General features: G+C 43.1%; 1 protein-coding gene across 6 annotated transcripts in view; it reads right to left on the bottom strand.

The window, feature by feature from the left end:
• LOC311517326 (uncharacterized protein) overlaps positions 1-23,684 on the bottom strand; it is a 149,648-nt gene that overhangs the window by 99,519 nt on the left and 26,445 nt on the right. For 2 of the 6 annotated variants that reach the window (XR_014710663.1, XR_014710665.1), the window contains exon 2: positions 3,552-3,631. The exons of 3 other annotated variants lie outside the window; for them this stretch is intronic. The gene's annotated coding sequence lies outside the window, so the exon portion shown is untranslated. Of the gene's footprint in view, positions 1-3,551; positions 3,632-14,231; positions 14,403-23,684 lie in introns of those variants that run through there. One more of the 6 variants, XR_014710667.1, reaches the window with a different exon arrangement.

Raw genomic sequence — 23,684 nt, 5'->3', positions numbered from 1 at the left:
TCAGGAGGAGGGATAAATATGCAGAAATAAAACCAGATGTGAACTCGGACAGAGTTGTGCAGAGTGTTGCAAGTGAAGAAAAGGAGCTTGAATTAATTATTGTAGAAATAATGAACATCTCAGAAGAAAACCTGTTCACATGAGATACCCAAGCAAAGCTTGCAGACCTGAGATACTTAGTCAAGCTCGTGAAATGCTAAGTAATCTGAACTGAACCTCCAAACCTTTTGAGGTTCTGCCACCACTAATCCAGGCTATCTATTATTACTACTCTTTCACCATCATTATACATAAAGCTTTTGTATTTTTGTTACCAATTATCTCAACTTCATGAACTGCACTGCCCATCTGATATTATAGAGGAAGTGAGAGAGGACACAGCTTTCCCATCATTCCCTAACAACCATGGCACTGAAAATGCATGTAACATAATGAAAATCGTGGATTGGCATTTCCGAGCCAAAATGACATTAAGTGCCATAAATGTGGCCCGAGAAGCAGTGAGAGGTGGAGAGACCTATAATGGGATTCTCCTTTCTCTATATCTGAAGGGTTTTTTAAATAACCCTTATTGGCCTGATTCTCCTCTCACACCAATAGATCAGGAGTAGCTCTAGTAAAGGCAATGGAGTTATACTCATGTAAAACTGGTGTGGACGAGAAGTTAATCAGGTTTTATGAATACTGGAATATTCACACCCCAGGTAATGTAAGCCCTCACACATCCTTGATTCCTCTGAGCTCCTCAGATAACCCTACTTGACCTTTGCATTAATACATTTCAAACAGTTCAGATCTCTGCTCATGCACCCTCAGGCTTCACTGTCTTGTTACAAGGTTAGGACATCTAGAGAATCAACTTTGTGATTGTAACTAGAACGAATAAGTCAGATTCTGCTTCCAGTTACAATCAAAAGTAGTTCCACTTTTTTTTAGTGGAATTACTCTGGATTTATACATAAGGTTTGTAATTTAGGGCAGAAATTTTTTGACCTTGCAATTACTAGTTATTGGAACTACATATGGTATATCTGGCTGGGCTGAATTCTGCCATAACTTACACTTTTGACTCCTGTACAAGTTGCAGCCAATGCAGCCCACAGTCTAAGGATACACCTGTAGGAGCTGAGATACAGGATGAGATTCCAGACCCACATATATTTAAAGTAGAGTTCTTTTACTATTCATTCTTCATATTACAATAGCATCTAGAGGTCCCACCTGAGCTTAGGGCTGCACTGGGCTATGACCTGTGCAGACTCACAGGAAGAAACAGCCCCTATTTATCTATCAGTGGCATGCCTCAGGCACTATTAGTGCAGGATCGAAGCACCCAGGTGTCTAGCTGACTGTGTGCGTGATACGTTTTACACGTTATCAAAGTGTAAAATGTTCATTATTTTAATACATCATATGATGTAATACACTTGTACCTGAGGTATCAAAATGGCAGCCTGAGCATCAGATGAGTCTGGGGAGTCTTAAAATACAGCTTTGGGGCCAGAGTCTCATCGGGTATATATCAGCACAGACACCAACTGAGGACCTGACACTTTCATGTTATAACTGCAACATGAGCACAAGGCTGATCAAATGCAGCTAGTCAAACTATCAGTTTCTAATAATTTTTAAAATATGTTAATGTTTGTGTGCTCTATCTATCTATCTATCTATCTATCTATGTTAGAACAATGTAATTTTATAAGGAAGTTAGATGTGGACCTGGGGCTCCTATCAAGTCTCCTGTGCTGGCCTTGATGACTCAAGATTTATGCTGAGTATATTAATAGATATGTATGTAAAATGTGCTGGCTCCTGCCATGTGCTTTAAATATCATTGTTTCATGTGGGGGAAATAGGTGGGACAGGATATGGGCTAGATGGACCATTGGGCTGACCCAGTCTGGCCATTTTTATGTTCTTCAGACTTTGGTACTCTGTCTATGAAGGGCAGTTTTCCCACTGACTCCAAAGGCAGCAGGATTGGGCTTCAAGGGTACACATGGCTTAAGAAATTACATTTTAAAAAATAAATCCAGCATGCTGTATTTCATGCAAAAATGAACAGTATGGGGAGTGAATGGGCAGGGAAAGGTGCTGCCTGAGATGGAGGTGGGGAAGCCATGGGGCCCACTGAGCGGTAGCATTGTCTAGTGGTTAGGGTACAACATGGGGAGTCAGGAAACATGGGCTCTATTCCTAGTTCTGTCGCTATCCTATTGTAAGCTTGGGTAAATCACTTGCTCTCTAGGTGCCTCTGTTCCTTTCCCCATCCTTTGTCTGTGTTTCCTATTTAGGCTGTAAATTCTCCAGGGCAGGGACATTTATACAGTACCAAGCATAATGAGTCCTGATCTTGGTTGGGCCATGTAGGTGCTGCTGTTAATTCTGTTACCGCTGCTAATAATACTGCTGTGATGTCCGAGGTGATAGGCTGGTCTCTGGCTCTGCCCCAGGCTGGTGTGTCATTTCAGTGGCTGGCAGTGCCGTGCAGCACTAAGCAGCAACCAGGGTACGCTTGGTGGGATGGAAACTCACCCCTGTACTTAAAGCAGTAAATCAGGGATGTAATTCCACACTCTGGGTGACCCTAAGCCTCTGACTACCAGATACTGGGACTGGACCACAGGGGATGGATCACTCAATAATTGCCCTGTTCTGTTCATTCCTTCTGAACCATCCGGCACTGTCCACTGTTGGAAGACAGGATACTGGACTAGCTGGGACTATTGGTCTGAGCAGTATGGCTGTTCTTATGTTCTTAAGATGGCTGTATTTTTAAACTTAACATCTTTCCATATAATTAAGGGATCATATCAACAGAAACACCCTGTCAGACCTACCCCTTTTATACCTTCTAACCGGAGAGCTAAAAGAAGGAAGGGGGGAAAAGGGAAAACCGAGCAATTCACAAGACAGCAGAGTTCTTCCTGTGTGATCGAGACACGACTGCCAAATCCATGAGACCTGAGAAGCACTGCGTGCTCTTTCTAAGCCTGCAGCCATTTCTGTTGGCTGATGCAGCCTGAATGCTTTTCAGGAATGCCGGCATATTTCCATGTTATCACATTTTATGCAAACTCTTCCCTGTGAGCGTGCTTCTCATCGCTATGCATCACACCAGGGGAATGGCAAAGCGAGAGGAGCTGTCAAGGCATCTCAGCAGCCGTCATGTAGCACTGGAAGGTCCATGCCTGTTTTAAGAGAACACTTTTCAACTGCAGAAGGCTGTTATATGCTAGTGCTTAAATCATGGGTATTTATTTGGACGGGTGTGGCAAAATGGGACTGGACTGCTCAGCGCCATTCACACTGGGATACAGAACCTGTTTTGCCTCCTGGCCACTGGTGCAAATTTAGCCATGGTTGGCAGTGATTGAAAGTCAATATCATCTGGTGGCCCAAATGAACAGAGTTGGTGATCTCATTCCAGTTCCTAGTGGACAAAAGCCATCACCACAACTGGCACCCTTGTTGACAAAAGGGCTAAAAGCTAAGTGGCCAGGGAGCATGGACTCACATTGAATGAACAGAGGGAAAGGTCGAAGTACCTTGCCTTGCTGCTGTCCTGTGGATAAAGGATTTCAAACCCCAGCTTTGTCAATCTGGCACCTCTCACAAACAATGGGCACTGGAAAATTAAAGAGGAAGGACAACAGTGAATGTGGGTACATGGATGATACTCCTTCCTCTGATAGATCTTTCCATGGTCTCATTACTCTAACACTGTCGCCACCCAGTGGTAAGAATCTCCCAAGGAGTTGCCACAGCCTCTCGTGGTACCAACTGGAGGGAGAATCCCATCAACCTTTTCTTAGTAATCTAGCATGAGGAATCTTCAAAAGGATGCCATGTGGTCCTCTCTCCCACCACTCCAAGAAGCTGGACGCCTCAGAGCCCTTCTATTCCATTCACTCTTAAGAATCAGGAAGAGCATTTTTCCCTAAAAGACTTATCATAGCACATTACTGAGAAACAAAGCTTAAACATCTGTTTCAATGTACTCTAGTTTGCTTCGTGATATAGAAGATAGTAGTACGCCATTAAGTCCTGCATTCCTGAGCAGGGAATTTGTTTTTCCATGTATCTCATTAGTGTTCTTTATTTTTGCCCATTCCAATCTGCCATTTTCAGTCCATTCACTTGTTTAAAAATCCAGTTCAGCTCAGAAAGAATGCCCATGTGTAACCCCCTCTCCCACCACCACTCTCACAAAAGCCTAAAGTCTTCATCCTTCCCCTACACTGCCGAAGAGGCCCAAGCTGAAATTCCCTCTCCCCCTTCTTTATCTAAGGAGGTGCAAGCAATGCCAGTAGGAAAACAGGGTGAAAAGCTTCTAAAGTCAGTTGTCCCAAGAATCAAAATGTACACTTCTCAAAGCCTTGTTATAATCCCTGCTTGCTTCAGCCATATGTCTGGCCGTCCAAAAGGTTTAAGCAGTAACCGATCTGATAGCATGTATGTACCACTGATTTGCTAATCTGAAGGTCTTTTTTTTTTTTAAATCCTATTAACAATAGAGTTTGCAAAAGGAATGCAGATTAACCAGGTCTAATTGTATATCATTTGCATGAAGAATGAATTAAAAAGCAGCTTTGTAACACATTGACTCAGGCTGTTATTGAACCATTGAGGTCCTAAGGCTCTGGAAGCTGAGATATTTAATTAGTGGGGGTGGGGCATGTGGCTGGAGGGAGCGACAGGGGAAAGATGAGTTTTGCTGAATGAATCAGACTTTTTTAACTTGTTTAAAAAAAGGAGATATCTTTCTGTTCATGAAAAAGTGCAGCTATTTAGAAGAGGAAAATCCTGTAAAACAAGAACAGTGCTGAGTTAAAAAATGGTGCCTTAATGTGAAAGAAACATTTAGGAGAGTTGAATGCCTTGTGCTCTCCCCACCTACCAGGACAAACTGAGCATGGACTATTGTAACAAACAAAGATTACACTCAGAGAGCTCACACAAATGTTATATATTAGGTTGCTTTAGTGTTAACAGAGAGTTTGCATCTTCATACCATACAGTTAGGGCCTGATCCAAAGGTCATTGAAATCAATGGAAGGATGCCTCCTGACTTCAGTAGGCTTTGGATTATGCCTGTAGATAGCTACATACACAATTTTAAGTAATTTATATACAAGAGTTCTGTGGGTCATTGAAGAAAGCTTCTTCTAGTGCTTACAGAAACGAGTGCGAGCCAGGAGATTGTTGGCCTGATTCTCCATTGCCTTGCACCTCAGGTGGTTATTTACACAAGCAAAAAAGGAGAGCTAAGTGCACATCAGAATGGTAGCATCTTACACCCACTTTGCACCAGTGTAAAGGACTCCATGAGGACAGGGTAATGGAGAGTCGGAATCCCCATGTCCATCCCTGACTGGCAGTGTAAGGATAAGTCACTTAGCCTCTCTGTGACTCAGTTTTCCAAACAAGGATTGTGACAAGCTAAACAGACCAGGAACGGATTCTGCATGTCTCTGACGGTAGAGAACATCCTGCCTCTTTATGGATGAGACACAACAGGGTTTCTTCCCTTAGGCAAAGCTCAAAATGAAAGTCTAAAGAGTGGCTTGTTTCAAGGCTCACATGGCTCATCCTAGCCCCTTTCTTAGAGACCCTGATTCTCACTGCCAGCCTCAACCATGACTCTTACCAGTACAGTCCTCTCATGGTACGATGGGGAAATTAATTTCCCACAGCTGTGCCAGTGCAACTCCCCTGTAAATCCTTGTATTCAGGGTAGGCAGCAATGGTCTTTCTTCTAGCCAGATGGAGAGGATTCACCCATGTTCTATCAACCTCTGGCAGGGTCTACATTGTCTCACACAGGGATAATAAATATTTACACATCTCATACAGGTGTTGTTAGGCACATGCACTATAGAAGTCAAAGTATTATTTTTATATTCTGTACTTGATATAGAAAAAAACCCAGTAAACAGACAATTAAAATTACCGCCCCCCCCCACACTGTTACAGGCAATACTCTGTATACTTGTAGTGTAAAAAGTCTTTGATCTTCTCAAATTCACAAAACAATATCAAACGCTTGTTTTAGAATGGGTAAAATTCACCTTGGGCATGGAAGTATGTAATTCAGAACCCGAACATTAGCCTTTAGCAGCCTTTGGTCAACAAATGCTGAAAAATTGTAATGAAATTTTTTGAATTTTCAAAACATTTCAACCATCTATAAGCTTGCTGAAAAAACCAGCAACATGTTTTTATTAAGAATTTTTGTTGAAATTTTAAAAAATTGATTTTTTTCCCTACCAGCTCTTGAGGAATTTTGCTGTGCACTATTGAACAGCTGCTGTGTTCAGCGCCAGATATGGCTGAGTTTCAGCAGCGGGGGACGCAATCTCAGTATATCCATTATCTGCCTTAAAGGGAGGTGTGATGCTTAGTTAATAATGCTTGTAATATAAACATATGTTGAAATACTATGAGCTAAATTCTCTGCTAGTGTAAATTGGCTCAGCTCCATTGACTCCATCGGAGTGCTGACAATTTACACCAGCAGGGAATTTGTCCCTATGTTGGTTTGTATATCTGAGATACATGTGATAACTGGTGCCTCATCTCAATGCATTTTTTGTGTTCACACAACCTTATAATGCTCCAGAATGTTTGCAGGTAATGTATTTTAATAATAATAATAATAATAATAATGTAACTGTTGGGGTTGCTCTGGACTGGAGTACACCAAAGCCCTAAGGTGCCAGTAGCATGCCTAGGGCTTGTAGGTACAGGCCCTGGTGGGTCCCAATAACCACTCAGACACATGGCTAAGTGAAAGGATATATTATTAGGGTGGCAGGGGAAGGAAAGGTGGCAGATACCCTGGGCACAGAGGCTTAAACAATTACAGTTCACGTGAGCAAAGCAGTTCCATTTGGGCCCCTGGAACAGTCTAACTGAGCGTCACGGCTTTTTAAGGGCTCATGCCTGTGGTGCCTTCTCTAGTCCAGTCTCTATTTAAGTAAATAGGCACTTGCAGATTTCCATGCCAGGTTCAGTTAGTGTCTCTCTTTGGGGCCCCTCTGCACTAGCTCCCTGCGCAACTGCTGGTGTTCCCCCATAAGCTCCGTGCAGACCTGCACCCGTCTGTAACGTCCAGTGACCTGCACCCGTCTGTAACGTCCAGTAGCCACAGCCTGTTCCACACGCTGCTTTACATACGGTTTCAGGGGTGGGGTGGGGGTGTGATTCCTCTTTGCTTCCAGCTTATCTGCAGCTCCTAGCTTGCCATGCAGCTGCTGCCTCACAAGTAGAGCCTAGCTACTTCCTGGTACTTAGGACCTTCCCATTACCTGGCCAGAGGAAAGGAGAATGTGGTGAGGAGGGGCCTGATGGGAGTTGTAGTCCCCTGTTTAGCAGATCATCACAGTAATAATAAAAGACAACTGGGGCATAATCTAAGACTTTTTAATGGAACCAGGTCTTAGTTATAAGTCAAGTAACAGGACTAACACACACACAGACACACATACACACACACACACACACACACAGAGACACACACATACCCCGTCAGACATGATGGACCAGATTCTGCCCTCCATTTCATGTGCAATGTGAGCTGCATGCATGCATATTAGGGCAGAATTTGGTCTTGTGAGTCAGTTTTCCAACTCAGGGGCCCACCTCTGCCTTTGGTCGTTCAGATTTTTTTTTAATTATGTAGACTGATCTGAAATGCACTGAGGTGCCCACGCACTTGCATACCTGCCATTCATTTGGGATTTATTTAAAATAGGTATTTCAGTGCCTACCATGTGTATTGGTCTGAACCTTCCAATATGGAATACTGAAACTTAAGCAGACATTTGAAAACTGGAATGTATTTGACTAAAAATTTCAGGTAGTCTTATATTGATATGTATGGACTCCAGAGCTTTACTGTATAGCTGTGATGCAAAGGATCAGACCTCTTGAAATCACACCAGAGGAATGGACCTGGATTTAGTTCTATAACATATGTGAACAATAAGAGATGGATTGTGAGCTTCTGTCTCAGTTACGCTCTATAAAGCTGGCACTGATAACTTTGACACAAATTCTATTTGGACCCACCATCATAGTAAATTATAAAAGCTTAATCTACCACCAGCGCCCAGTCCACCATTCATCCACCAAACCAGGAAACACAACATATAAAACTATAAGAAGGTGACCTCAAACAAAAAGCTTCCTGGGGAGACCTATAGAGATCTAAAAATATTGTACATGGGTCACATTACAGTTGCAATAGTTTGTTCAGTAACTAACCTACTAATTCTGAGCCCTAAGAAACAATCCCACTCTCCCTGCCTCCAAAAATGGGGATTGTAAACTTAGACTGGTGTTCAAACGACTGGGAGCAGATGTGTAAGAGAAGCTGAGTGCATGTGGTTGATTTGTGGTGTGGCCTTTACTGCTGACAAGAGATGGATTTGAAACCACTTAACCTACAGTATTTCATGTAGAACTATAAGTTGGAATCAAGCTGGGAGGGAATATCAGAGGTGAAAGGACAATGTTTTTCCTTTTTACGCCAGTCAGACCATTCTTAAATCTTATCTCATTTATCCTTCAGAAGGCAGTACTAGGCTGTTCTAAATTCTACAATGACTTTGTCTTGTACGTAGAGTAACATCATATGGTAAACATTTCCAAAGTGCCTAAGTTATGTGGGAGCCTACTCCCATTGACTTTCATAGACCTAAGCTCCTAAGTGCCTCAGTCACTTTTGAAAATGGGACATCAGCTCCTAAGTCACTCATATGCTTTTGAAAATTTTATCTGTAACCTAACCAGAACACCATTCACATCCCTCAGGGAGGGATAACTCAGTGGTTTGTGCATTGGCCTGCTAAACCCAGGGTTGTGAGTCGAATCCTTAAGGGGGCCATTTAGGGATCTGGGCCAAAAAGCTGGGGATTGGTCCTGCTTTGAGCAGGGTGTTGGACTAGATGACCTCCTGAGGTCCCTTCCAACCCTGATATTCTATGATTCTATGAGAGCAGTGCAGGAGAGTGACCCCACTACTTAAAGTTACTGGATTGTAAAAATAAATACAATCAAAGAAAATAAATTATGTAGACAAGTCTTCTGGGAAAACACTGCCTTCCATCGTGATTTTATGTAGCTGGTGCAATGAAGTTTATCCCAACAGTGTAAGTACTGATTGCGCTACATCTCCTCTGGATGCATAATCAGAGTATTTCTTTAGTTTTATGCACCTACTACATGGCCAACATCAAGGATCTGGGGAGGGTACTACTCATTGCTGCTTGTAGCTTCAAGTACAGAGCTTCCTGGTCTGTGTGTCATATTTATAGAGTGCCAATCAACAGAGCGATTTTGCAGTAGGGAAGAGGCAATTGGTTCACCACAGGCTATTGAAACTGTAGCAGTGTAGGCTAGATAGGCTGCTTGACCCTGGTGAGTATTTGGACCTGGTCAACAAATGTGGGTCAGAATTGATGGGGCCAAAGGGTAAAAATATAATAGGGGTGCCTGGCTAAGAAACTGGGTCCCATTCTGCAGCTCAAGGGCAGAGATAGGTCCATGGAAGTCAGTTGCTAGCACATTTTTTACATAGTCACATTTTTTACATAGTCATGTTGGTTTCTGTGAGGGAGAACTAAAGACAAAGTTAGAGGTGCTGCATGTCATAGAGATCCCAGGGGTGGTCCAGATGTGGACCCAGCCTGGCATAGATCTTAAAGAATCCAAAAACCGTCAGAAATATTCATTTATTCTTGTCAACTAAAGAAAAGGTGGGGGGTGGGTGGGTGGGTGCAGAGAGGTAGTTTGAGATTTGTGGCAGCAGCACCAGCTTTGAAACTGCAGGACCCCTTTGCAGGATGAGATTGTCAGGCTGGGGTGACACAACAGCACCCCGCTGGGACTGGGAAAGAGGCTAGCTCAGCATTCAAGGCTCCTGCAGATATTGTTTCCCAAATATAAGGAACCTCTCTAGCAGTTGTGTGGGAGCAGCTGATGGAGAAAAGCAGTGCCCGGATGACCCTCAGGACAATAGAAGGTTGAGAAGCTAGTCTGTCTGCGTGGAGAATTATTTGGTCTATACCCACGGACCCTGTAGTGTTGGACAGTCCTCAGCTCTCATTTACACACCTTCAGTGGGTACATACTGAGGTGCTGGATGGTCACCTGATTCTGCTTGTTGTAACTTCTAGCATCTAGTTCATAATCTAGAGAAACACACAGGAAAATCAGGGACTCAGGGGCCCCACTTCTGGAAATGAGGCAGTCTCTCCAGCTGCCAGCCTCTGATTCAGGTAGAAGCAGATAAGCAGACAAGACAGACACACACCTATGAAAAGTGTCTATTCCACATTGTCTGCAAACATTCTGGAGCATTATAAGGTTGTGTGAACACTGTAAAAGAATAAGTAGTCCATCTCAGTATTACAGTAAGTTGAACATGAAATAGTACATTTCATATGTTAGACTCCTGTCCTGAATTTCAAAGAGGAGGAATTTTAAGATCCTTTGGACTCCTAAACTACAAATTTGTAGTTTCCACAAAATTAAACTTTTATTGTCGAGAATAAATGGTGAATTTTGGTTTTAATCAACATTTCTTTTCATGCCTAAGAAAGGAATTTAACCCCTATTTTGACTAAATAATGAATGCAGCTTTAACTAGGGAGTGGCTAACAACACCTTTATAAAATACCAGTCAGTAGATGCACTCCAGACTTTAACATATATACACACCCATATATATTGCATATCGTTCCCGTGGGATAATCTTGTAAGAATGATGTGGAATCTCTTACCTCCTCTTTAATATTTGAAGCTGCTTTTGAAACATTTTTCTGTTTGTTTGCGTATATCCTGTCTTTTAAAAAAACATATCCATTATTTCTTAAATTTAGTTTTCCCTCTTATGCTGGTTTATATTTTGCTGGCTAGTTGTGTCTATCTTATCCTTCCTGGTTACATGTACCTTATGATGCTAAGCAAACAGGGCAACATCTAAATTGAGACACAAGAGTCTGCAAAGAAATAAAATAACTTTTAAATTTGATATTTTCCATAAGAAATACTGAGAAACTTCTCAAATTCAACACTGAAAGTCAAATTTACTTGACACAATATTAACACTTGTCTGTTTTGTTTGGATATTACAGAAGCACTTTATTTAAAGTGCCTCAAGCATTCATTTAATTTAGAGTGTAAACTAAATGGAATGTTGAAAGATGATTTAATCTCCAGCTGATTGGTTCGTATGCAGGACAGGTCATTAATTCTCTAGTCATGCCCCATGCACATCGATTGAATGTGCATCAGCTATAACCAAAAAAAAAAAAAAAATCCATACACCTATGTTATTTTTCATTTGCATCTTATAACAGCAATAATGACCTTGGTACAGGACATTCTTCCTGCGATTAATGACAATCCGAGGTTAATGGTCCTTGGCTGCACCTTGGGCCATCAGCTCCTCTCAGATGGTTATTAATCAGCAGGCAGAGGCCTGAACCTCCATTGTTAATCTTAGATAAATTATTTTAATCCATAAGGGTTTATGTACAACAACAGCTGAATGCATCACTTTATATTATAAACACCATCATCATGTAAGTAATTGGTAAATAATAATTTTAAATATTATTATAAGGATCAATTTACACATTACGCACTAAGGACCTGTAATAGCCACTGCAGTTTACGTTCTTCCTTTTAACACCCTTTTCCATGATTTCTCTCTCTCGCACACATATGCAAAAAGAAATTGTTCCATAAAATGCTACATTCAGACAATATTCAAGGTCTGACGAAAAGCATGGGGATACAGGTAAGCCCTGAGCTTACTATTCTATCCTTCACTCACCATATTATGCCGAGTTAATGCAGGACATATGATTTGGAATGTAAGATCTCTCTCTTTTTTGATACCTTTGTAAAACCCAGGTAAAATAGGGTGTGTCGGGATCAATATTGCATTCTTAGGGTATGTCTACACAGCAAAGAAAAGCCTGTGGCTGGCCCGTGCCAGCCGACTCAGATTCATGGAGTTTGCGCTGTCGGGCTGTTTCACTGCTGTGTAGATTTTCAGGCTTGGGCTGGAGCTCGGGCTCTAGGACCTTGTGAGGTGGGAGGACCCCAGAGCTCGGCCTCCAGTCCAAGCCCTAAAGTCTATACAGCAGTGAAACAGCCCCGGAACCTGAGCCCCGCGAGCCTGAATCAGCTGGCATGGGCCAGCCGTGGGTGTCTAGGTGCTAGATAGACATACGCTCAGGATGATGTCTACCCTGCAATCATAGGTGTGACTGTGGCACTTGTAACCACATTCATCCAGTTAGTTTGAACAACAATAGCAGTAAGAAAAGGAGGACTTGTGGCACCTTAGAGACTAACCAATTTATTTGAGCATAAGCTTTCATGAGCTACAGCTCACTTCATCGGAGGCATACTGTGGAAAGTGTAGAAGATCTTTTTATATACACACAAAGCATGAAAAAATACCTCCTCCCACCCCACTCTCCTGCTGGTAATAGCTTATCTATGCTTTGTGTGTATATAAAAAGATCTTCTACATTTTCCACAGTATGCATCCGATGAAGTGAGCTGTAGCTCACGGAAGCTTATGCTCAAATAAATTGGTTAGTCTCTAAGGTGCCACAAGTACTCCTTTTCTTTTTGCGAATACAGACTAACACGGCTGCTACTCTGAAACCTAACAATAGCAGTGTAGCTGTAGCTTCACTACTACTATTATTATTGGAGCTACCTAGATTAAAGCTAGGTTGGGTAGGTCTACATGTACTGCAGTGACACCTCTGATTGCAATGTAAACGCACCCTTAAAAGTGAACTGCCAACCACAAATATTTTGTCTGCATCACTGTATCTTTTTATGTATAAGGACTCTCAATATTTTAAACACATAATGAATAATACAGCTTTTTGGCTTATTTTTTTTACATTAGAAGTACCAGGATCTCATTTCCTTCTTTGCAAGAGGACTTTGGCAAAATCTTTGGAAGACTTGAATAGAGATGTTGCATTAGGCTATAACCAGGAGTATGGCAGAGGGGATGCTGATCCTTCAACTGTCTGTTTATCTTTGTATATGTGCTTTATTCTGTTAAGATTTGCACTGTGGTGCCTATCAACCAAGGGTTGTGGATTTAGACCCTAATTCACCAAAGCATTTAAGCACACACTTAACTTTCAGTGCATGCTTAAGATCATCCCTACTCAACACAGTACTTAAGCCCCAGGGAGTCATGTGTAACTAACCACCCTCAAATCCAAGGTATGACATTACAGGGTAACACGGCTGCTACTCTGAAACCAAACATTACAGGGACTAGAACTATGGCCTTGGTGTCCCTGAGTTCAATTAGTGCCTGGTGCCACCACCTGGAAACTCTAGGAAATAAATGATATCTCTGACCAGTGCAGAACTGTGACAGAATGTAGTTGCCAGACTGTTTCTTGAATGATGTGGCACTTTATTAAAATTCGGCTAAGCCATATATAATCAACAAATTAAATAAATCATCAGTAACTTAAACAAACTGGAGCCAGCTCCCCTAAATGTGACAAAGTGGTTGCAGCATTGGTTAGGCAGGGGTCAATTAGAACCGGACATGCGGGTGTAGGCCTGAGGATCCTGTACATCGGTTCCCCTTCAGAAGCCTTTGTCCAAGATCTGTAGTCTGGTGGCTACTCTATGATGGATGCCTCAGGGTGGCCTCATACCCCAGCTTATCCCTACCACATCCTTCCAGAGGCCCTTTGGTAAAGAGAGGCAATTTATGTGAGGGAAGCTCCATCGGAGACTCTACTCCTGGATTTGACTCAGGCATCATCTAGAGACTGGGAAAGTGTGACCAGAGGAAACCTGGATTGCACATGAAGTCATTGAGAAGGAAACATACTTAAAGTTAAGCACATCCTCAAGTGCTTTGTGAAATCTGGGTATTAGCCAACTGACAAAGCCCTAATCATGTGACTGGATACCCTGCATTTCCTGTGTATCTACCAGCATAGCCAAGACACCATCAAAGTCTACATAACCTACGAATCAACATCCCCTACTCGCCCTACTTACCATAATCGAAAGGAAGTAAAGCTACAGCTCGGGCTACACTATCAAGACCTCCAAAGATCTTGCCAAGTTCCTCCAGTAAGGATAAGCAGGTGAGCGTTTAAATAATTTGTGAGTCCATCTTTATACCTCATGTATATGTAGGACAGGGCACAAACCATTTGTGTTTGGTGTTTTGCTATGTAGGTCACTCTTAAGTCAGGATTTGGAGCTCTTGGTGGTTTGATGCAGAAAGACAGTGATCTTGGAAAAGCAGCTTCTAGCTGAGAAAAAGCAGAACCTGACCAGCAGTAAAGATTTCCTCTATAGCTCTTCTGATGAAGCCATTGCTGCTCCTGCAAGAAACCCAGATTGTGTCTTGGTTACACAGCCACATGATTAAGAATTTAGGGACAATACCCAATGCTTCAAAGAGATGAAAATCTTCTAAAATGCATTTTACCAATTATGCAATGATGTACGTGGAGGAAAAAAGATTCTTCCCTGACACATTTGGGAAACCAGTATATATCCTGAATCATGTGATTACTTCAAGACACTACAAATACCTTTATCCTTCATTTACATGTCACCATTAAATCATGTAGCCAGGCACCCAAGCTAAATGCCTCATACTTGCAAAACCCAAATCCACCTCACATTTCCATCAAAACGATTGCACTGATTAACTGATTAAACAGAGCCAGATCTTCAGCTGGCAGAAACTGCGCTATGGTGATTTCTGCCAGCTAAGAATCTGGCCCAGGACATCTGGTTTTAAGTGTCACATAATTTCTTGATATTAAATCCAAATAAAACACATTCTGCCAGGTGGTTCAAAGTGCTCATTGAGGAGGTCATATAAGCAGATGATAGAGAAAAAGAAAGAGAATTTCCTTGAATAGGTCTCCTAATATAAAATATAAATTGACCATTGACCAAGTATATTGACATCTTTCTTCCATGTCCTAAAATATTGTCAGACTGCAAGCTTTTGCTTAACAAGAAGTCCTTGGAATGACTTATAAATGCTTTTATTTGTCAATAGCTCGATGATCATAATGCAGGGTTAATTATATTTTTTGGAGAATGCAGCCACCCATATTCTTACAGCAGGACCTAAAAGACTGAACACATCACGCCTGTTTTAAGATGCATATTCGATTACAATCAAATTCTCTTTAAATGTTAAAAGTTTGACTAGGTACTTTTAAGATACTTGCTAGTCCTAGTTCTTGACGTCAGATAGCATTTAAAATAACTTTAGACCAGATTCTGCCACGCTTACTCGCAGTGAGTAGCACTTTCTGCCTAAAGTAGTCTAATTCATTACAACAGAACTACTATAGGAGTAAGGCGGTATCCCATATAAGAGTGGCAGAATCTGTCCCATGCATCTTTGATGATCCACTGAGATCAGAATTAGCAACCTAAAAGCTCCAGTAGCCAATGCTTTGGAAATGAGCTCCCTTTGATCCCAAGAACCCTAATGCCCACTGGCATAGGGTACATTGTCTCTTATCCGACCCAACCAATTTACTGCACCCAGAGGGGAATTAGGGGTTTCTGGGGCCCTGGACCAGAGCAAGTGGGACCCCTCCCCACCCCTTCTGCCTGTAGTCCCCCTGCCGCCTCCCCCGCAGTACTCCTGCCGAGGAAATGGGGTTGGGGCATGGGGGCTTGCCCCATACAAATCCACCTGCCCAGCACTCCTGCTGGGGAGTAGGATTGGGATGTGGGGGCTTCTCCCACCCACCTGGCACTCCTGCCGGGGAAATGGGGTCAGGGTGCAGGAGCTTCCCCCCCGCTCCCCACGGCACTCCTGCCGGGGAGCTGGGTTAGGGCGTGGGGGCTTCCCCCGCTCCTCAGCAGGAGAGCTGGGCACGCGGAGTGGGGCAACCCTCTGGTAGGAGCACCAGGCATGTGGGCAGAACACGTCCAGGCAAGGGAGCGCCCATTTTTCTGGGGGTCCCCAATTGGCTGGGGCCCCTGTGCACAGGCCCCATTGGCCCACTGGCTAATCCACCAGTGACTGCACCCAACACTCTGTTGTCACATTATTTATCCAAAAGTCAGTGTGTAAGGTATCGTATGAAAGCTAATACCATGCTGGTTATTAGTATCATTATAAAATGCATGTGTTAACCTTATATGTGAAGTTATGAATTCCCTCTGTATGACGTTGCTGGAACACGTTTAAGACAAGACAGCCTAGCTTAGGTAAAGGTGATAAACATGTCTGTCCTTGACAAAGGAATACAGATTTACCTCAATTTACATATTAGCAGTAAGCAAAGCCACCGAGCTCAACCAGCAGGGGTTATCCTGGTACTGAACTCCAGAGACAAAGAAGTAACATGACTCCTGCACCCCAGAGAGACACAGGAGACTGAATCCCCAGGAGGCCTTCCTGACTTGAAAGACAAAGGCATCCCTTTGGGGATATAAGGAACAGAGAAAGACTCCATCTTTATTCTTCACCTTAGGAGACAAAGAAAACAAGTGATTTCATCTCTGTGATGGGTCCTGGCCAGTAAAAGCTGGAAAGGAGACTGTAGGAGAGAGAAACTATCTTGAACAATGACTGTATCTTGCTAGATTAAATTTTAGATTTTTATAAGCGTGTTTTCACTTGTATTTGCTTGTAAGTATCTCTATGTTTATCTCTTTTACTTGGTGTCACTTATAAATCAGTCAGTGCTGGGTAACGCCAATAAAGTATGTGCTTCTAAAAAGCTGACCGGTTGGAGTGTCTTAAGGTATGTCTACACTACGAAATTAGGTCAAATTTATAGAAGTCGGTTTTGCAGAAATCGTTTTTAAATAGTCGATTGTGTGTGTCCCCACACAAAATGCTCTAAGTGCATTAAGTGCATTCACTCGGCACAGTGCTTCCACAGTACCGAGGCTAGCGTCGACTTCTGGAGTGTTGCACTGTGGGTAGCTATCCCACAGTTCCCGCAGTCTCCGCTCCCCATTGAAATTCTGGGTTGAGATCCCAATGCCTGATGGGGCAAAAAACATTGTCGCAGGTGGTTCTGGGTACATGTCATCAGGCCCTCCCTCCCTCTCTCCCTTTGTGAAAGCAATGGCAGACAATCATTTCGCGCCTTTTTTCCTGAGTTACCTGTGCAGACGCCATACCACGGCAAGGCTGGAGCCTGCTGAGCTCACTGTCACCGTATGTCTCTTGGATGCTGGCAGACGTGGTACTGCATTGCTACACAGCAGCAGCAACCCATTGCCTTGTGGCAGCAGACGGTACAATAGGACTGGTAGCCATCATCGTCTTGTCCGAGGTGCTCCTGGCCGCATCGGTCAGGAGTGCCTGGGCAGACATGGGTGCAGTGACTACATTAGGAGTGACTCGACCAGGTCACTCTCTTTAGTCCTGCAGGCAGTCCTATTGTACCATTTTATGGTGAGCAGGCAGGAGATGTGGATGGCTAGCAGTCCTATTGTACCATCTTTTGCCAGGCAGGCAGGAGATGAGGATGGCTAGCAGTCCTATTGTACCATCTTCTGCCGAGCAGCCAAGAGATGTGGTTGGCTTGCAGTCCTTCTGCACCATCTGCTGCCAGCCAAAGATGTAAAAAATAGAGGGAGTGGATCAAAACAAGATATAGATCAGATTAGTTTTGTATTCATTTGCTCCCCCCCTCCCCTCCATGAAGTTCTGCCTGAAATACAAGAGGGAGGGATAGCTTAGTGGGTTGAGCATTAGCCTGCTAAACCCAGAGTTTTGAGTGCAATCCTTGAGGGGGCCATTCTGTGTGACAGTTGTTTTTGTTTCTCCTTGATGTAAAGCCACCCCCTTTGTTGATTTTAATTCCCTGTAAGCCAACCCTGCAAGCCATGTCGTCAGTCGCCCCTCCCTCCGTCAGGGCAACGGCAGACAATTGTTCAGCGCCTTTTTTCTCTGCAGACGCCATACCACGGCAAGCATGGAGCCCGCTCAGCTCACTTTGGCAATTAGGAGCACATTAAACACCACACGCATTATCCAGCAGTATATGCAGCACCAGAACCTGGCAAAGCGATACCCGGCGAGTAGGCGACGTCAGCGCGGTGACGAGAGTGATCAGGACATGGACACAGACTTCTCTCAAAGCACGGGCCCTGGCAATGTGGGCATCATGGTGCTAATGGGGCAGGTTCATGCGGTGGAACGCCGATTCTGGGCCCGGGAAAGAAGCACAGACTGGTGGGACCGCATAGTGTTGCAGGTCTGGGACGATTTCCAGTGGCTGCGAAACTTTCGCATACGTAAGTGCACTTTCATGGAACTTTGTGACTCGCTTTCCCCTGCCCTGAAGTGCATGAATACCAAGATGAGAGCAGCCCTCACAGTTGAGAAGCGAGTGGCAATAGCCCTGTGGAAGCTTGCAATGCCAGACAGCTACCGGTCAGTCGGGAATCAATTTGGAGTGGGCAAATCTACTGTGGGGGCTGCTGTGATGCAAGTAGCCAACGCAATCAAAGATCTGCTGCTATCAAGGGTAGTGACCCTGGGAAATGTGCAGGTCATAGTGGATGGCTTTGCTGCAATGGGATTCCCTAACTGTGGTGGGGCCATAGACGGAACGCATATCCCTATTTTAGCACTGGAGCTCAAGCCCATTACTTCTTGTCCTATCTCCAGTGGACATGGGGAACAATTAATCACTGTCCTCTTTATAACAGCCATCTGTCTTTGTAGGTATTTACATCATCTCTCTTGCTGTATACTTATGAAAGTGTCTTTTTTAAAATAGGAGACACTGAGGCAGATTGTTTTAAAGTAACAAATTCTTTGTTATCAGAACAGCCAATCAGAAGGGCAGATTCTCAGCTGGTATAAATTGACGTAGTCCCATTGACTGCAATGGTGCTACCCCCAATTTATTCCATCTGAGAAATTGACCATAAATTACAAAAATAAAACACAACACCTTGTTAATAACCAATTGCAACACAGTTTCGTGAACTATGTACAGACAACTAACAGACTCATAACACAAGAACTAGGGGTCACCAAATGAAATTAATAGGCAGCAGGTTTAAAACAAACAAAAGGAAGTATTTTTTTCATACAATCACAGGCAATCTGTGGAACTCCTTGCCAGAGGATGTTGTGATGGCCACGACTATAATAGTGTTAAAAAAAGAAATAGATAAGTTCATGGAGGATAGGTCCATTAATGGCTATTAGTCAGGATGGAAAGGGACGGTGTCCCTAGCCTCTGTTTGCCAGAAGCTGGGAATGGGCAAGAGGGGATGGATCACTTGATGATTACCTGTTCTGTTCATTCCCTCTGGGGCACCTGGCACTGGCCACTGTTGGATGACAGAATACTGGGCTAGATGGACCTTTGGTCTGATGTAGTATGACTGTTCTTATGTTCTTAACTATGTATTATACAAACCGAGATGAACATGTTACATTTCTTGTGTTTCTGTTATGAAAATGTGAATTCAGAGTAACTGCACTGAAAGCAATGGAGTTACTCCAGACTTACACCAGTTTAACCTAGATCAGAATTTGGCTGATAATAATTTAATTCATTTCCCATTCAAAACCCTATTGAATGATTAGCAAGGCATTTGTAGCCATTTTGAAGACAACACTGTTACAAATCTATGACCTCTTTAAAATCTAGACAACAGTTTATTTTTCTTTATTTTACAGACACTGGATTTTCATAATTTTATTTCCTAATGTGGTACCATTGCTTTGGTTGTTCATTTATTTAGCTCTGTGACAGCAGCAGCCTTGCTACACAAGACAGCCAGGGGCCATGGGCTTCCTGAGATTAAATCTCTGGGTTCCTATGATGACCCTAAAATGAACTTGATGTTGTATGGTGCAGAGATGAGGCCTGGTGCTGAGCACACTGAAGTCTCAAAGGAAGCTGAGGATGTGCTCAGCACCCTCAGGACGTGCTCAGCACCTTGCAAGATCTGGCTCACAGCAATAAGCAATGTAGCTTTCATTGTAATGCCCCGGGAGTCGTGCACCAGCTTGCCTCTCTAGCCACCCATGATGGATTCTGACTAGAACGTTATTTACAACCTAATTCAAGCTGCGCCTGAGTTGCAACACAGGTATTTTGGTTTATTGTTTTTTATCTGAGCTGGGATGGGGGCATCAGCTTGCGATTACTCAGATCGGGGGGGTTGGTGAGCCTGTGCAACATCTAATTTCTTGTATCAGAGGGGTAGCCGTGTTAGTCTGGGTCTGTAAAAGCGGCAACGAGTCCTGTGGCACCTTATAGACTAACAGAGGTATTGGAGCACAAGCTTTCATGGGTGAATACCCGCTCCATTGGATTTCTTATCATCATTTCTAAGGGTTATTGGCAGGGATTCTTTGCTCCCCAGTAAGGCTTCTGACTAACACCTTGCCAGACACTGTGGGATTGATTTTCAGAAATGCAAGGGTAAGATTTTCAGACCTGACTAAGGAATTTAACAGGAGCTATGTGTCCAAATTCCTTGGGCTTCTTTGCAAATCTCAGCTTTAGGAATGCACATAAATTGCACACAGATTTGTGCGCCTAAGTTGTACACAAAATCACACCAGCCATGTATGGAGATGACCATTTACAAGGCACATCTACATTCACCATTACAGTGACTGGTGCACAGAACCAAAGCATGCAGTTTAGACAGGCTCACTCATACGTGAAAATATGCCAGTATAACTCATAGATGTCTAACTGTGCCTGCCTTTTTAGTGATCACATTGTATGTAACATCCAATTTAGTGATCCAATTGTATGTAACTTCCTAGGATGGCTGTAGATATACTCAGAGGAACAAGAGGACTACATTTTGGTTGGTGCACGTGTGTACCAGCTGCACCCTGACTCATCTGTATGAACTGAGTGATTGTTCCAGCATTAGAAGCCGCTGAAATATTTTCAGACCTCTAATGTCCCAGGGGAAGGTGACACACACACATAGCTGGTAATCTGGGCCTAGTCACCTGGGAGACCATTACAAACATTTCTGAAAGAATTTCCTAGCTACAAATGATATTAGGCTGAGTTGCAGGTGCAGGGCTTGTGTTTTTGTCAAAAATCTGCTGTTCCTGCCTCCTCAGTCTATGGCAAACCACTGTGTGTAATGTAATAGCTATTACAATATGACCGCTGGGCACACTCACAAGAAGACTGCATTTAATAGCTCCAGTCATTTGTTTTTCACAGCAAGCTGTACATCCGAAACAGGGTGATTAGAACAGGGCTGAGCGTAACCGAGGGCCAAGGAATGGTTGCCTTATTTCAGAGGACGCCCACATAAAAGGGAGCTTTTACAATGCAAGTACAGTAACATTTGCACGGCTGTGCTTAATCTGACAGTTATTTATTGCGTTGGGTTGGATAAAACCTCCATGCAGAAAGGAATCAAGGCCTGAACTCAATATGTGCCAAAATTCACAGATGGCCTTTTTCTCATACAAACAGATTTGAGAAGAACAAGCAAACCCTCTAGAAGAGAGTTGTGCTGGAATTCAATACTGTGTACCTGCTCCTACATAGCACCTGCAGCAGTGACTATTACAAATTCACTGCTAGCTCCTAGGTCGGTAAACACACTGCACTCTGACACATCACCTGCTAAATATTTATAAAACCCTGTTCTGCATGTAGGGAGCCTGATTGCTAAGGGCAGGAAAAACAAATGTTCCAGAAGGAAGGAAGACAGAGAGGGTGAGATTTGAAGAGTACCTTATACACAGGTAATTCCTTCCATTAACAGCTGAGGAGGGGGAAGATTGTTGTGGGAAGGAGAAAGGGAAGCAGAATAGGTGGAGGAATGGCGAATGGAAGATATCCACTCCTCACCAGGAGGATCCATCTAGCAATACTTGTAGAAGACAGGGGAATGGATGTGAGGAGCAGACTGGGGAGCTGAGGAAGAGAAATGCAGAAAAACACATGTGTATCCAAACTATTTCAATGGTCAACTCCCTCTAAAACATTGTTCAATGTGAATCACATACCCAGTAACACTCCCCTTTATCCCAAACCTGATTTTGAGGTCCTGTACTATTTTGGATGAAAGAGTGTTGTAGTAAATGGGGTTGGGAAAAGGGAGAGCACTCTAGCTGGAAAGATGGGACATGGTAAATAGGGGAACAGAAGTAAGATAGAAGACTTTAGAAGAGTCAGGTATTTTCAAATAAGTATTTAAACATTTGCAAGGGCTTATCCAGGCTATGGAGATATTACATTTTTATAAAGGCTTAATCTGAAAAATAATCAAAGATGTTTCCCTTTACCAACAGCAATGGAGGGATCTTTATCACTTTGGCTTGAAGCAACATCTTTCTTTCAAAAAGAGGCATTGGAACATTCAGCTAGTCATTGTGCCACTAAGCGAGAATTGAACAATGCCTATTGTAGGTCATCAGTGGCAATGCAGTTACTATCTTTGACCCTCAGTAATGATCAGCTCAAACAAAGGTCAATAGAGAGGATCCAAGTCAAATATTTTAGAACCAAACCTGGATCCAAACTTCCTGAAATTTTTTTTTCAGGTCTTGGTTTTGGTTGATACCACCTCCAACTTTGGCATTCGTATGAGGAATTATCAAGCATACGGCCAAAGGAATTGGATTTTGCATACACAAATAATTAAGATAGATCCATGTATTTATTAGCAAGGACTACAATTTTAGGGTTGAGCACTGAAAAATGTGATTTCATGCAAGAGGGATTGTAAACCCAGTTCTACTAGAATTCCTTTGCAATATCAGTTCAGACAAGCCAGTGGGCCTAAATTGGGAAGAAGAGTTTATAAATGTGAGAGAAAAGACAATCTGAATAGTAAAAGATAACCAACTGGTGGAATTTCCCTGTTGAAGGTAAGGATCCAAGCAGGAACACACGCATCCTGGAGATGAATGCATAGCTCTGCAGATAACATTGATGGGAGGGCTTTGGTTTCCTTGACCATGCAATGTGATTCCAGCAAGAATTGCTGTGTCAAAAGGTGTGGCAGTAACCAGGGGGACAGCCATTTAAACTTGATTCTGACTAACAGGAGTTGAAGGCAATTTGGGTGAAAGTGAACATGAATACTAGATTTAATTATTCTAATTAAAGGAAGGAATGAGAGCAGCAGAATAAGGACAATGGATTTTTGAAAAAACAGACTTTAGCAAACACAGAAAACTAGTAGGTAAGGTCCCATCGGAAGAATATCTAGGAGAAAAGGAGTTCAGGAGCATTAACAGTTTCTCAAAGAGACATTATTAAAGGCACAACAGCATGTGGGAATGCTTTCAAACTGCAGTGCCCTCCTTTCCCCTAGCAACCAATGCCGGTTGTGTTTGCCATTTAAAAGGAGGGGCTGTGGTTTTGGGTTGGATATGTAACACACCCCTACCTCCCCCGTGTGGCTATTCTCCAGGATGATCCCTTTTAGCCAAGTGAAAACAGCCCAGCATGCCCGTGGTCTAATGTGTCGGGGATCACCAAACAGAGGGGATTACTGTTCCGTTACAAAACTTTCCCTGTTTCAACCAGGTGACCATGAATGATATCACTCTCCTGAGGCTGACACAGAAAGATAAAGACTGAACGTTGCATGAAAGCGACCAAAACCCAGGACCATTTGCTGCTATGCTTCATGCTGCAGTGATT

This window comes from Lepidochelys olivacea (assembly GCF_965140295.1).
Source record: "Lepidochelys olivacea isolate rLepOli2 genome assembly, chromosome: 3".
Lineage (NCBI taxonomy): Eukaryota > Metazoa > Chordata > Testudines > Cheloniidae > Lepidochelys > Lepidochelys olivacea.
The sequence above is the reverse complement of the archived record's forward strand: the minus strand, read 5'-3'. Positions and strand labels throughout refer to the sequence as shown.